This window comes from Hemibagrus wyckioides, linkage group LG04, assembly GCF_019097595.1.
Source record: "Hemibagrus wyckioides isolate EC202008001 linkage group LG04, SWU_Hwy_1.0, whole genome shotgun sequence".
Lineage (NCBI taxonomy): Eukaryota > Metazoa > Chordata > Actinopteri > Siluriformes > Bagridae > Hemibagrus > Hemibagrus wyckioides.
In genome coordinates, this window is record NC_080713.1 from 4,393,099 (window position 1) to 4,409,703 (window position 16,605).

Sequence of the window (16,605 nt, forward strand, 5' to 3'; positions counted from 1 at the left end):
TGTGAAACAAGTTCCTGTTATCGCTTATGTTACAGCAGCAACAAACAGCCGTTCCCTCACCATCCTCTGTTTTCTCTCTCTCTTCAAGTTCATAGGAGAAAATACCGCTTGTCATGTCACTAAGAAAACAGAAAATAGTCTTTCAAAGTTTTCTGATGATAACATATTAGAACAAGCACATATATAAAAACATAAACCTTGCCATTAGAGCTGCTGTTAAATCGAATCAACCTTCTGATCAGTTCGAATGGAGAATCCACAAGTGGTATAGATTTCTACTTTAATAAAGAACAGAACAGCTGCTACGAAGCCTTTGTGTTCACCCACTCCTACACAAAATGCAATTTATCCAGTAAAAGCATTTCCATCTCGTATAAATGAAGCTGCTAATACAACCTCAAGCCTAAACGTTATATTGTGTGACTGAAATTTTCATACGTGTGTGAATTCTTACTGATGACAAGCACTGAGGTGTGAAAGCTGAACAGCTGACCCACACAAAAAAAAAATACAATAAGGCGTCTAATTATGTTAAATGTATATCTAATGCAATGTGGAATAGGAGAGCTAGATGGCTAGAGCAATTTTCTGTCATCAGGACCAGAATTCTTTGCTATGTTTATCTATAAATTACACACTACGAACCTAAACACACATACACTGACCAGGCATAACATTATGACCATTGACCAGTGATGTGAATAACACTGATTATCTCATTATCAAGGCACCTGTTAGTGAGAACTGTGAGCATCAGAACTGGACAACGGAGCAATGGAAGAAGGTGGCCTGGTCAGTTTTCTTTTACATCAAGTGGATGGCCGGGTGCGTGTGTGTCGCTTACCAGGGAAACACAGGATGCACTATGGGAAGAAGGCAAGCCGGCAGAGGCAGTGTCATACTTTTGGCAATGTTTCGGTGAAACCTTGAGTCCTGCTATCGATGTGGATGTTACTTTGACATGTACCACCTACCTAAGCATTGTTGCAGACCATGTACACCCTTTGACGGTATTCCCTGATGGCTGTGGACTCTTTCAGCAGGACTTAAAGGACCTGCTGCTAACATCTTGATGCCAGATACCACAGCACACCTTCAGGGATCTAGTGGGGTCCATGCCTTGATGGGTCAGAGCTATTTTGACAGCAAAAGGGGGACCAACACAATATTAGACAGGTGGTCATAATGTTATGCCTCATCTGTGTATATTTCTGGCTTCAGTGGCTAGGTTGTTTCCCTGCTTGGGTATTGAACCTAGGCCACAGAGAGCGATGGATCCTTCTGCTGGACCTCTAGGGACAGTGGTAGGCTCTGGGTTGTTGATCAGAAGATTGGTGTTCCAGCCCCAGCACTGCCAAGTTGCCCCTGTTGGGCCCTTGAGCAAGGCCCTCGACCCCCCTCTGCTCCAGGGTTGCTGCATCATGGTTGACCCTGTGCTCTGACCCCAACCCTCCAAGGATGGGATAGACTTCTAATTTAAATCAGAAAGCAAAATAATAACACAATATTAGGCAGGTGGTCATAATGTTATGCCTGATCAGTGTACAGTATAACCAAATAAAAATTTCTGTTATTCAGTATACACAACACGCTTCTGTACACACATCTCATATATTATACAGTTAAATAAGCAATAAGTCAAACACACACAGCTCGTATTACAAAATAACGGTGACATTCTGACCTTTTTATCTCTTCTTCACATCAATATAATCTCTCACATGTTAATTTGTCCTGTTATCCAAAAGCATTACTTTTTCCCCCACTTCCTCTCCATGCAAATGAGCACCATCAGTCAGTGCTGTATAAAACACTCCTTAGAAGAGCAGCGTATTTGCTCTGTGAAGACGTTTACAGCACTTTAACGTCCCTATAGTGTTCAGCTGCCCTTTCCAGAGCTTATTTTATGTCCTGGACCAACTATTTAAAGATAAAGCAATTTGTTATTTGAGAAATGTGCCTGGATGCCTGATTATTTAACAGCACTAAGAAAAAGTATTTCCCCCCCCCAATAATTAAAGTGTAGCGACAAGTGTAACACAAATTCACATTAAAGAGTCACATTAAAGTGGTGTAGCTAATAGATGTGCTTACATTCTGCTGCTGCAATCGTAATATCTGTTCTATACTCATCCCAGGACTGTTATTCACTTTATATCGGCTTATAGTGAACAAAATTAGTGCTGTTTATTTATAATATTCTACACTTGACTGTACACCGATCAGGCATAACATTATGACCAGGTGAAGTGAATAACACTGATGATCTCCTCATCATGGCACCTGTTAGTGGGTGGGATATATTAGGCAGCAAGTCAACATTTTGTCCTCAAAGTTGATGTTAGAAGCAGGAAAAATGGACAAGCGTAAGGATTTGAGCGAGTTTGACGAAGGGCCAAATTGTGATGGCTAGACCACTGGATCAGAGCATCTCCAAAACTGCAGCTCTTGTGGGGTGTTCCCGGTCAGCAGTGGTCAGTACCTATCAAAAGTATCCTTTAAGTCCTGTGAGTATCCTTTAACTCATAAGTTGCACTCAGGATACCACAGCACACCTTCAGGGATCTAGTGGAGTCCATGCCTTGATGGGTGAAAAGGGGAACCAACACAATATTAGGCAGGTGGTCATAATGTTATGCCTGATCAGTGTATAATAGAATGCCTCATAATTCACTGATGAAATTTGGAATCAGGAAACAGCCTCATCTGAAGGTTACCTTGTCATTTCAGCGAGTTTTCCCTCACTGCTTTTGTCTCTAGGTTTTTCAGAAAGAGGTGGTAAGTGGATTGGAACATAATAGTTCAATCCCAGCACTGCCAAGCTGCCACCGTTGGGCCCTTGAACAAGGCCCTCAACCCCTTCTGCTCTAGGGGCACTGTATCATAGCTGACCCTGTGCTCTGACCCAAACCCTTCAAGGATGGGATTTGTAGAGAAAGTATTTCATTGTGCAGTGATGTACATGTGATAATAAAGGCTAGTTAACTTAACTCTACACCCGGATTTCTGTAAAGCTGTTCCGAGTCCATCCAGGAGATCAAGACACAGGAGGCAACATCACACCAGGATAATCCACGCTCAAATCTACACATGTAAAAGCGAGTAAAGCATGAGAATGGCCGGGAAACAGGAAGTCAAGAGTCTTGTGATGAAAACTGATATGTTGATGTGATTAAAATGAGTATGAGTTTATTGTTAAATAAAGTGCAATTATATTGTGAGATTGTTGTGTATTCTGTGAGCTGAATTTAGGGTTAGAGCAGACAATTAGGAAACAAACAATTATCAGAATAAGAACAAAGCAAGGCTCATAGCAAAGTATAAAGAAAAGCACATGCAGATAAAAGATGCAGTGAGAACCCTAGAGAAGGATTTCATGACACTACAGTGGAACCTTGGCATACGAACGCTCTCTCTTACGAGTTTTCACCTCAAGAAATTTGTATCAGCATACAGAGCATTTCTGGCATGCAAATGAACCTGAACGCCGGCTAAGTTTCATGTAAAAACTTGAGTGCGTCAGTGGAAAGCCAAGCGAAGCGAGTTTATGAATTTTACAAATTTTTGTGAAAGCTGTTTGGAAAGAGTCAACCCACGATACCGAAGTTGTCTTTGGCATGTGTTCAAAGGCTAGGTGATTTTTCGGCTGTTTTTGTGTTGACAGATTGGTGGCGTGGGTGACCTGTTCTATTTTTAGCCCAAGCTTGGTGGCACGACTTCCTGTGAGGACCCTTGACATGGAATGCTTGGCTTGGGTCAGTTCTTTGTACGCAGCCATACAGTTTACATACGCTTCGTATTGGGAATATTGGTTTAATTTTTTTGGGCGGCTGGAACGGATTATCTACATTTACATTATGGGGAAAATTTGTTTCGCAGTACTCCAGAACCAATTAAATTCCTCTGCTGAGGTTCCACTGTAGTAGTATTTCTTTTCCGGTAAAACATACTGAAACATTTTAGTAGGTCGCTGCTTGAGATCCACATTTCTAATTAAATAACCTGAATTATTTAGTTCGATTCTTTGAGATTTGGGAAGCTATCCCGTTTCACCCCGAGACTTCATCCAAGCATTTCCTTTACCTCATGCTCTGATTAAACAGAATCTTCCACATCTCACACAAATCTAAGCTTGTGATCATTGTAGGTTATGTTACAACTGACTCTGTCTTTTATGAATATTTCTCTGTGGCCTTTGACACACTTTCAATACTAGTTTCCTGCCTCCATGCCTCCATTTTATTTTGGCTCTAACTTTTCGGTTTGCTCAGTCACCCCCAACAGTTCATCTGTCTGTTCATTTAGAGTTGATTTTTAGACACCAAAATCTGTCAGTTATGCAATCTGTATGGTGTGAAGAAAGAAAAAATAACACTCTGTGCCATCTTAAGCACAACTTCTTCTGCTCCCTGAGAAAGTGAGAACATCTTCCTGAGAACATCTCCAACTCTGACTGCTCTTCTCTTATAACCACGGTAAATAGTATAAGGTAAGAAACAAGTTCATTTTCAACTATTTATTGCACCAAGACAATGATTTACAGCTTGTTTAATCTATAGTGGTATAAAAATAGGTTGGGTTGAAGGGATGTGGTAGTGTAATGGTTAAGGTGCTGATTTAATGCTCAGATGGTTGTTGGTTGAAATCCCAGGTCCACCTGCTGGGCCCCTGAGTAAGACCTTCAATTGCTCTGTTGGATGAGGGTGTCTGCCAAATGTAAACAGGTTCAATACAAAGCTTCAGTTTGATTATTCCCCAAGCTTTTAATTCCTTATTAATATTTCACTCTTTTGAATTGAATATGTTGACAGTTTACTACAGTAACAGCTGAATTTCTATTTCTGTCAGAAATAAGATGCATGGATGAACATCCTGCTGCATAAACAGAAGGATTTGTAAATTAATTATACATGTGTTGCTACACGCTGGAGATAAGAAGAAGAATTTGGAGAGAATGGTGTGTGCTTCACTTAACGCAAGGTCAATGGAAACAAACTGTCTCAAGGGGCTTGTATGAGAACAGCCATTTCTGGCATCAGCTCATTAAGTTTAATTCCCTGCATGCAGGTGTAATTTTGAACAAATTGTTTGTTCCTTGTGCGGTGGTTTAAGTGGTCATCTTCTGCCCCGGAAAACCTATAAATTGTATCACGGCTCAAGTCAAGGGGAGAAGAAAGGCAAATCTTTCCTATCTATTTCTGGAGGGTCCTGGGTGAGCTGTAAGATTGTTTTTCAGCCAAATTATAAACGATCAAGCAGGAAAGACTCTTCCGTCTTACCGAATAAAAATAGAAGGAAAATAGATATTTTAATAGAACGGAAATAAATATTTGATTTTGCTCTGTTGAATATTTGAAGAGGTTTCATTCACCTCTCTAGGCCGGCGCTTACCCGGAACCCAAAGCATTACTGGTGCATCACTGATTTCATCTGATGGTCAATTACACTTTAAACCGTGGCCTTAAATATATGTAATATACATGAATATTCTCTGAGGATGTCAGTGATTTGGATAAAAGGAAGAACGCCAGCGGTTAGCCCAGAACCTTTCACCTCCCCACCAGCAGAGGTCTCCCTTCTCTGAGTTCTAGCTTACTGTGGTAAAGAATATTTTACATTCAGATTTAAGGATTTATTTGTCACGTACACATATACTTGTATAGAGTATACACCTTGCGTTGAAATGAAAACCCAGTCTGCTCCTCCTTGTGCAAATTAAAAATGAATGAACAGAAAAATTCCACCATTATACTTTATGGACACCATTATCCAGAGTGACTTACATTACATTACATTAACAGACCAGCTGAGGGTTAAGGAGCTCAAGGATATGGGACTGGCAGCTTGGTAGTATTGGGATTTGAGCTCACAACCTTCCAATTAAAAGTCCAACACCTGAGCTGTACCTTCTTTTATAATAAGAATTTGATGTTACACATTGGATGGGTGTTACATGCCTGGGTATTGATGTGAAAAAGGGGGCTGGGAAATTGTTGGTTTGTTTCTTGACTGATGCGGCCAATCCTGTATGTGGTGCGGTATATATAAAGACCCCCTGGAGACCCTGATGCAGAAGTGAATGAGTTGGAGAGCGTGGTTGGGTTTGGATACCCCTACTGTGCTATGCTATTTTGCCGAAGTTTTTTTTTCCTGTGATGTGTGTTTTTGTCTTTTTCTTTTCTTCCCAAGGCCTGTGGCTGATACACTGGACCGGAGGGTCTGTGGACAGGGAAGTATGTCACGTGACATACATGGTACACACACGAGATTTGATCTCTGTTTAGCTTATTAGGTAAGGAACGAGTGCCACCCCATGTACTGCTGTTCAGCTTGTTAGAGTAGCATGAAATATTTTTGTCTTTTCTTTTCCTTCCACAGTGAGATTTGGATAAAGGGGCGGGTACAGTTAGCAGGGTTTTGTTATTTTATTTGAATTAGCACAGCTCTTGTCCCTTTCTCTCCATGTTCCTGGCTGGTTTGTTTTGCTATTTTCTTTGGTACATATTGTATATATATATATATATATATATATATATATATATTTCTTTTTGCACATACGCTACACGTGTAAATAAATCACCACCTTTTTGCCAATTGTGTCTGGTTTGTCATTTGTACCGGAACACCAGCATTGTTAGCCAGAATCAATCCCAGGGAATCCTAAAATTATTATTATTATTTTTTGCTTAAATCCCTTTCATATCTCTATGCCAACCTTTAGGGACGTAACAATGGGCAATTAATGTTACTTGTAGTAACCCTAAGGAACTGGGAAATGTAATGGAAACTGGAATGTAACTGGAAACTGTTTATGTAATGGTCCAAATGTCCAAAAGTATGTGCACCCCCTGACCGTCACACCCTTCTGTGGTTCTTTCCCAGTCTAATGCTGCGATATTGTAAACATACAATTGTATAAAACATCTTTGTATTCTGTACTGTAGCATTACAATCTCCCTTCACTTAGCCTTAAATCTGTTCCAGCATGACAATTTCAGCAAGCTGTGCGAAGACATGGTTTGGAGAAGAACTGAACTGACTCAACCCCACTGAAAACCTTTAGGATGAATTGGAACACAGACTGGACCCAATTTCCACTTTTTAGCGTTTAACAATGAAATAATCCTTCCTAATCCATTTTATAAAACCATTTTATAAGATTAAGTATATATTATAATAGATGGTTTTCTCAGCACCCCGACGATCGAGTGACAAGCAAAACTCCTGTCAGTATAAACCACAGTACAGCACTTCTCCCCATGAGGCGAGTGTGTGGGAAGAATAAATCCTCGCTGCTGTAGGTCAGAGACATAATAGTAGCAAAGTCTTTATAAATATTGATTTCAAACCTGAGGACGTTGCTTTTTATGGCCCACTGAAGTTTTGTCATGCTGCTCCCTTCAGGTGACAGTCGATAATTTAACAGTACGCGTGCGTTCGATCAGCAGGTTTGTGCCGTTGCTATGCCTTTTACTGCCCAACATTTGATCAGATTTGATGAAATCCTAAAATGTTCTCAGCTCAGATGCATCATGACTGCCTGATGCCATTCTGTAGATAAATCGCTTTTAAACAAACTTAAAGCTGCTGACTGAATGCTAATAGTACATTGGAGTGTGTTTGGGAATATATATAAAGCTCATTAGCATCTGTGGTGTGTTTCTCTGTGCAGTGGACTGCTATCACGCTAATTATTTAGCATATGCTTGGTAGATGAAGACTCTATCAGTGAACAGACACTCTCCATCTCTTCATCTCAGCATCTTAGATCTATTAAATGTTAATGTACTGATTATGTTATATACACATTTCTGTATGGTCATTATTTTACAATGCCCAAATCATCACATCACAATAATCTTTTCCTGTTCTTTTGTGCATATTCTTTTATATGTCTTTATTTTAAAAGTTTACTTTTGTGCCTTATTGTGTCTGATGATACCACAATACTGCCTCATTTTGATTGGTCTGAAAGTGTTGATTAATTTTGTTGATTAATCACATCTATGATGGCAATGCTGCTGCGAGAGAAAACACGGGTTTATATGAATGCGTTTGTTATAATAATAATAATAATAAAAATATTGTGTGTATACTAGTAACTCATTCACAGGGACTTCTGTGGAAGACAGACACATTAAAAGCGTGTTATTATTCTATTCTACTCTATTCAAGCAGTGAAAACCAGAGAGGCTGGTTATAGCTGCTCTGACGTAAGTGTTAATAGGAACTCACTTGTTTTTTTGGCTGTTTCACATCAGCTGGGACAGTGTTGCCTCCTGGTGGTCTAGTGGTAGGATCCAGCGCTGTCATTGCTGTGGCCTGGGTTCAATTCCCAGGCAGGGAGCTAACCCAGCCACTGAAGAGTTAACTCTCAGTGCCGGTCCCAAGCCCGGATTGAATGGGAGGGTTGCGTCTGGAAGGGTATCTGGACCAAATGATCCAAACAGGAAGCAGCTGAAAGAACCACATCAACTTGAACAATAAATGGCTTAATTCCAATTAGTTATTTTCTCTGCACTTACCTTTTGTATAACTTCCTGGTCTTTTTACTTGATTTGCTTTAGTTATCTCCTTCAGTATGTAGGTTTGACCAGATCTTTTATTATATATTCACATTTGTCCCTTGTCTTAAAGGTTATGACTCTTTGTGGCTTCTCAGGGTGTGTTGTACTTGTTGTGCCTTCAGTTTACACATTTTGTACGAGTGTCTGCTCAGTGACTAAATGTAAATAATTCAGTTAAACCCGACTGCCTCCTCTACTATGGATGATGACTGATTTTTCAATAAGCCTAAATAAACAGGCAATGTTATTACACCCACCTGCCTCTGGGGCTCGAGTATAACAATAATACAGTTATGATCTCAGTTGTGTTTCACTGCTTTCTATGTGTTTTTTTGACTTTCTATTGGGTGATTCCTCATATTATGTTTTTATTCGATAATGTTTCTCAAACACAACATAGCCTGACCTAGTCCAGGTCATAAAAGAATACAAAGAAATGGTAATATCCACTCGATTATCCACTGTTCTGTGGAACTATTACAATAAATAAACAGAGCAGAACAATCTGCAAGCAATCATTAGATATGTAGTGTTTCCAGATATCTCTTCTACTTTACACAAGAAATAAAGCTGAAGAACAAGGGGGAAAAAAAAGAATTATGTATTACGAGTTGTTCTTGGTGAAAACGGAGAAAAGTACGATAGGAGTGAGAAAGACACCAACTGAATCAAAGAGCAGCGAGTAGAGGTTGGACCATCTAATCCATAATAAATACAACAAAGCAGTCTGAATGAATTCCTATTCAGTCTGAGCTGAAGATCTGCAGGAAGGGAAGTGAGCATCAGCAACATGTAGCATGCAGGAAGAGTTTAACTTCACGCAAATGAGAGCAGTAAATATTAACAGGAGAACGCCATTGTAGGTTCTTCTTCTTTGCATTCACCAGACTCTACCAGGACAATTTCATTCAGATCTAATAGACTCTTCGTAATGGAGCCTGGAGCCTGTAAGGTCCCTTCTAAACAACGTTTCCTCATTCTTGCCTCGCCAAGGAGTGGATTAAAGATGATAAATAATCACTACTAAGGATTCTTAATCCATAATTGTTGAATCCAAACCATGAATAAATGTGCACTGATTCACAACTGATTCAAGAAAAATTTCTTGACTGTTTTAGTCTTGCTAGACTTAAACAATCATGATCTAATGTCAGCAGTGCTGGCTCTCTGGATGTCAGGATGAGCGTAACTTGGATGTAGTGGTAGCTCAAAGGTTATCTCAGAGGTTAAGATGTTCAACTACTGATCAGAAGGTTGTGAGAAGGTTGTTGCACCAGTGACCCGAAGGTCATGATTCCAAAACACAGCACTGCTATGATACCACTGTTGGGCAAGACCTTTAACCTTCAACTGCTCAGTTGTATTAATGAAATAACTCTGGATAAGAGTGTCTATCTGGCAGCAGAAACAAGCTCAGTGTGAGATTCTGTACTTTGCACTGGAACACAGAGTACAGGATCAAGCAGTAGTGCATTTATTCTAGAGGATATTTGTATTTACAGACTCCGATATACTCTAATGGCTGCTGCTGATTCCCTGGATTTACTCGGCTAACCCATCCTAACGATGAGCATTGAGCATGTAGTCATTTCTTCAGTAAGATGCAGGAGTGCAGTTCGGCAGCGGGATTGAACGTGTTGCAGGCTGGAATTAAGGCTTTCTTAGCAAAACTGAAGCTGAATCTCAGACACAGCTGATCATATAAAAAAGCCTAATCCATTTTTCATGGTTCTGCCCAAGAATGTAACTGGGATGGCATACTCCTTTTTCCTCTCGAGTGTGTTGTGACAGTATGAAAACAATTTGAAAAGATGCTGCTGGATGGATTTATGTGTCTCAGAGGAAGCATGTATTAGCCATCACTCTCCCCAGGTAGAAGCTGTCAGCTGTCATCATCCACCTCATTTCAGAATGTCTTAAATTTTTCTCATGTCACGGTTACATTGTATTTGGTATTTCCTTATCCAGAGTGACTCGAGTCTCTATCAGTGAATATAAATAAATAAATAAATAGCCTTTATTTGTCATATGTACATTACAGCACAAATTCTTTCCTTGCATATCCCATCGTTGGAGGTTGGGGTTAGAGCACAGGGTCAGCCATGATACAGCACCCCTGGAGCAGAGAGGGTTAGGAGCCTTTCTCAAGGGCCACTTGGCAGTGCAGGGTCTTGAACCCCCAATCTTCTGATCAATAACCCAGAGCCTTAACCACTTGAACCACCACTGCCCCGGATGAATATATATATCGATTCAATAGGTCACAAACTAGGAATAATATCAGTATAAAAATTATTTTTGGAGGAAATCCAGCAAGAAAAGCAGACCAATATTTTTTAAAATAAAAATTTGGCAAACTCCCTTATCCTGAGCAACTTACCTCATTTTTTTTATTCATCTGAGCAATTGAGCCCAGCAGTGGTAGCTTGGTGAACCAAGCTCACAACCTTCCAAGCAGTAGTCCAATAACTTAAACCACTAAGCTACCACATCCCCCACATATTGGACATCTTGCAGACATTCCTTCCATCACCCAGGAGCCAGAGCAAAGAAAAGTCTTGGAGCATACCTTCCTTCTACCTTGAGAGATGGTGGGACCAGTCAAGCAGTGCATGGTGCAGTGCTTAGAGAGTGATAAGTGCTCATTTTGCTGACACTTACCAAAGCAACTTACAATTGGAACAGGAATCAACTGACTGGTTCGTATGGATTAAGGGTCTTTGTGGATCTTTCAAACAGCCCATTAGAGGCAATTCGCCAATGCTTGTCTTTTAACCGGTGACCTTCCAATTAATAGCTCGATACCTTATCCACTGAGCTACAAATGCCCTAAATGCTTAAAACAGCTACCCTACTGTATGCTACACATGGAGAAAAAGACTGAGATTGATAACCAGGTGAAACATCAAGCCTCAGCAGGAGCATATTATCATCCCTGAGATAAAAGCTGCGTAGCTGGAGCTCACATAACACAGATCCAGCACAGCTCATTATATATACACCTTTCATCAACATCATTATAGTACTATTACTGTGCAATAAAAAAAACAACATGTTTTGCACAACAAGTGTGGTGGTAATGATGTTTATAAATGAGTCTGTAGGTGCATCTATTAGGTTTTTAATTATATTTTAGGATTAACCAGAGTCATGCATTTTCTTGTTTCCACACAGTTTTTTTTTCTTTTCAATTACTCTTATTATTATTATTATTATTATTATTATTATTATTATTATTATTATTATTATTATTATTTCCTCATCCCTCCTCAAATGATTTCCTGGCTACACCACTGGGATGTGCCGGGTTCATTTTTAAAAAATCTTTTTGCTGACCTCCTAATAAAGCAGCATTGGATGTCTATATATGATGAAGCTGCATTTCAGAAAGCCACAGTAGATTTGATTTGACATTTTAATCTGAAAGAGAATGTGCACGGATGACTAACCCAATAAAGAGTTGAGATAAGTCCCGTCTACCTGCTGATATAATTTGTGTGGATGTGGTTCAAAAAAGCTCTCGGACTGAGTAAACTGAGAAAGCAATCAGAGCTCTCCTGTCCAAACTCCAGAGCAATCAGCTTTTTATGATTGTTATAGCAGGGACGTGCACATGCTGTAATGGGATTTGAGGGGATCACAAAGAGACGCTGAACAGACCTAAGCTTCTATTAAAATAATATGAATTGTCCATTTCAGACACAGAGAGTGCATAGATTTATCCGGGCAGTAAGAAGAAAAAATTACAAGCTGTATAAATAATGCACTTCTGGACTATATAATCATTTAGATTTGAAGATTGAACAACTGCAAGAAGCACTGAATTATTTGGAATCGAACTTAGAGCAAGACATCAACAGAGGGAAGTGTTTGATTTTATTTAATATTTTATTTAAAAGGATCTACTACTAAAAGTGCAATAGGTACGATTTGTTTTTTCCCCCAAGATTAGGTCTCTAATGATTTGGTTCTTGTTCCTGTTCATGTTCTTGAAGCTCCGCCCCTGGGATCTGTGGTCACCTGTCTGTAAAATGACTTGGAGGTGCAACCAAACACAGACTCTTGTCAATTTCTTAAAGAAGTTTCTCTGAGTGACTTAATAAATTGTTGTTTTTAAAAATCATATTCCACGAAATATCTTCCGCTACTGTTTTAACTGCAAAACATAAACCTCAGCATGAGGAGTTCATTGCTGTCAGCACATTGCAGCATCCAACACAGACAGAGCTAAATAAAACCGTTTCCTGATTTCTTAATACGCATTTTTGTATCAGTATCAAAAACATCATTATCATAAACTCAAATGTACTTATACTCTGTCTGAAGAGCAGAGCCAATCCTGGGAACAATGGACACGAGATGGGAATATAGCCAGTATTTCATATAGCTAATCCACTTACTGGAGGTGGGAGAAAACTGGAGAACCTGTGAAACCAGCATACATTAGTCCCTTTCAGAGTTGAATCAACAATTAATCCTGGTTCTTTATAATCTGAAATTTCACAGTGTCCATCTCTCTTAACGTCCTTAATTTGCATTTTTGCACCACCATCAGGATAAATACAGTGTAACGTTTAGGAGACACTACCCAAAGTGAGGATCGAACCCAGATCTCCACAGTAATCTCAATCACCCCCTGACAGAGAATTAGACCAGCTACAGGATCTGGAAAAGCTCAACTTTAATTAACAGACTTAAAAATAACAAGAGACTCGCACAAAACAGAACGAATACAACATGAAAACAAACACAAGGAACCAAACAATGACTGACCATGACTGACCATGGCAAAGCATTAGATTCATTAATGAACTGGTGACATTGCGGGAAAACGAAACAATGGGAAGGGCGTAGCACAGCTCATGTTGGGAATAACAAACAATACAGGAAACTATAATGAAACACCTGCTAGCACCCTCTGATGGTCTGGCAGGGAACAGCACCAGTAGCTCCTGACATACAGTGCAATTTTTTGAGGCAAAACACAAGAGCATTCTGCACTTGAGTAGCTCTTGTCATCTTTCACAGCTTTCAAAGTTTGTTGTGTAGTTGATCAGGCATTTATTGATATCCAACTTCTGCTAATTTTTTAGTGCTACGTATTTCCCCCTTGCTATGTCATGCACATCTATGTGATTTGCTGGCTGACGCTACCCAGCTGTTTTTGTTAAGTGTTGCTATGACCTGGTTTTCACATGATATGAGGGACATGCTAAATGTTTGTTGCTGCACATTCTGCTGCAAAAAAGCCATGCTAATCCTGATTCAGAGCAGGGTTTCATGAGCCCAGGTAAAAAAAAGCCATGGTTATGCTAACCCTGCTTCTAAATTTCAAGTGTGAAACGTTCCTCTACTCATGGTTAAAAGTATTTAACCCTGGGTTTAGTAAGTATTTAACCCCGCGTTTAGAATGATTGTAAAAAGCCTAGTTGTGTACTTGCCATGGCCTCACCTCAAGTCACTGCTCTCTTTATACAGACAAATCCCCATATGACACATGAAAAAACTTGGAGAATTCGAACACTGGGAAGTGAAATGCTGCACGTTGTTCATACCAGATATATATGAAATGCTAATTTTCCACCTTCCCATCTGATCCCTCAATCGTAATCACATAAAACAAAAGCACTAATGTAACACATGAGAAGTCATGTAGTGCCTTTATCTTGCACTCTCTCAATTTACCAAGGTTACGTCATTCCTAAAAAGGTTGCTGCCTTTCTAAATCAGATGATGTGTAGTCCTTTATCCTCTGGTACAACTCCATTATCGATGCCTACGAGTGTAAATAGAGCATCGTAACATGACCTTGTGCCATCCTATGGACATTCTGAGGAAAAACAGACGGTAATGGCCGTATATTTTAGTAGATTTCAGCTTTCAGACCCGAGGTTCAACTTACTGAGGCTTTCATTTTATTAAAAAACAAACAAACAGTGCACTCAGAATGCTAGCTATTAGAAATATCGTTTCTAGTAAATCCACATGTAGTAGGAATTAGATATTGTGTAGGACATAATGGATTGTAGAAGCATTTACTTCTACGGCAAAGTGACATACAATCTATTATTAAAAATGAAAAGAATATGGTACAATATTTTTGTACCAAAAAACTTTCGGTTTTTCCCTTCTGGTGTCGCCACAGCGAATCATCTCTCTCCACCTATCCCTATCTTCTGCATCCTCAACACTTGCACCCACTAGCTTCGTATCCTCATTTATTACATCCATAAGCTACAACGACGATGCTGCTTAGAATAAGCTGTCCACCAAAGGTCAGTACCTGGGAAAGGACTCACAGAGCAAATGGAAGAAGATGTTCACAGAACCGCCACAAGGCATTTTGGAGACTCAGCAAATATGTGGAAACAGGTCTGAGTGAACTCTTTGGCTTTGGTGGTGAGGAAAAACTCCCTGAGATGATATGAGGAGGAAACCTTGATAGGAACCAGACTCAGAAGGGAAACTCATCCTTATTTGGGTGACACTGGACAGGAAATAACATAAATGTTAATATTGTCTTATCTTCAAATGTGTAAATTCACTTACAATTAGCAACGAAGGGCTCATGAGGAATTAATAGGTCAAGGATGTTTGTAGCATATGTATCAGTGTTTGGTTATCTATCTATCTATCTAGACTAGTACCTGAACCCGTATCGTTTCCACCGTGGGAATCAGTACTGTACTGGAGGTGTGACTGTGAAGCGCAGGTAAATTTTAATGACAGAGTCCTTGTGAAAGGAAATTCTAGGGGACAACAGGGAATTTTAAAAATGTCAAGTCAGAGCACAAGAGACCAATTTTCATATTTCCCCCATGTAACGTGTCTCGAATTCTTTTGAGTAAAGTCACTGGGATCAGAATTGACCTACCCAACATAAGCAGGCCTTTAAAGCACAGATTCCCAGAGCAGCACAAACTCCCATGTGATACGACTTAAAAAGCTGAGACAGCTCTTTCTGCTCTTTTACAATGTTGCAGCATTCAGCATTCACTACATACTTCCGCTATTAAGCTTTAATAATAAAACAAACCAGATGAAAATGAACTGAAACAACATCCTGAACTTCCTGTTTACTGTATTGAGCTTCAGTCAGTGTCCATTGTTATTTTATGAACAGTAATAATTCAATTCAATTTTATTTGTAAAGCACTTTAAACAATGGACATTGTCTCGAAGCAGATTTATAGAAATAACATTATAACAAATAACATAAGAAATATAGTACAAAAATTTCAAGAATATAGTAGACTAATATTTTAATTTATTTGTCTTTATCTCTAGTGAGCGAGCCTGAGGTGACTGTGGCGAGGAAAAACTCCCTTAGATGGTAAGGGGAGGAAACCTTCAGAGGAACCAAACTCCTCATTTGGGTGACATTGGAGAGTGTGATTATAAATGATTATAAACACCAGAGAGTGTGATTATTAATGATTATAAACACCGGAGAGTGTGATTATAAATGATTATAAACACCAGAGAGTGTGATTATTAATGATTATAAACACCAGAGAGTTTGATTATAAATGATTATAAACACCAGAGAGTGTGATTATAAATGATTATAAACACCAGAGAGTGTGATTATAAATGATTATAAACACCAGAGAGTTTGATTATAAATGATTATAAACACCAGAGAGTGTGATTATAAATGATTATAAACACCAGAGAGTGTGATTATAAATGATTATAAACACCGGAGAGTGTGATTATAAATGATTATAAACACCAGAGAGTGTGATTATAAATGATTATAAACACCAGAGAGTGTGATTATAAATGATTATAAACACCGGAGAGTGTGATTATAAATGATTATAAACACTGGAGAGTGTGATTATAAATGATTATAAACACCAGAGAGTGTGATTATAAATGATTATAAACACCAGAGAGTGTGGTTATAAATGAATATAAACACCAAAGAGTCTGATTATGAATGATTATAAACACCAGAGAGTTTGATTATAAATGATTATAAACATCAGAGAGTTTGATTATAAATGATTATAAACACCAGAGAGTTTGATTA

The 16,605-nt window shown here is 39.1% G+C and overlaps 1 long non-coding RNA gene across 1 annotated transcript; it reads left to right on the top strand.

The window, feature by feature from the left end:
* Positions 1 to 4,398: 4,398 nt before the first annotated feature.
* Positions 4,399 to 16,092, top strand: LOC131352371 (uncharacterized). Its single transcript, XR_009204500.1, has 3 exons — positions 4,399 to 4,489; positions 6,190 to 6,292; positions 15,855 to 16,092. It is a non-coding gene; the product is annotated as an uncharacterized LOC131352371 (long non-coding RNA).
* The last annotated feature ends 513 nt before the right edge of the window (positions 16,093 to 16,605 follow it).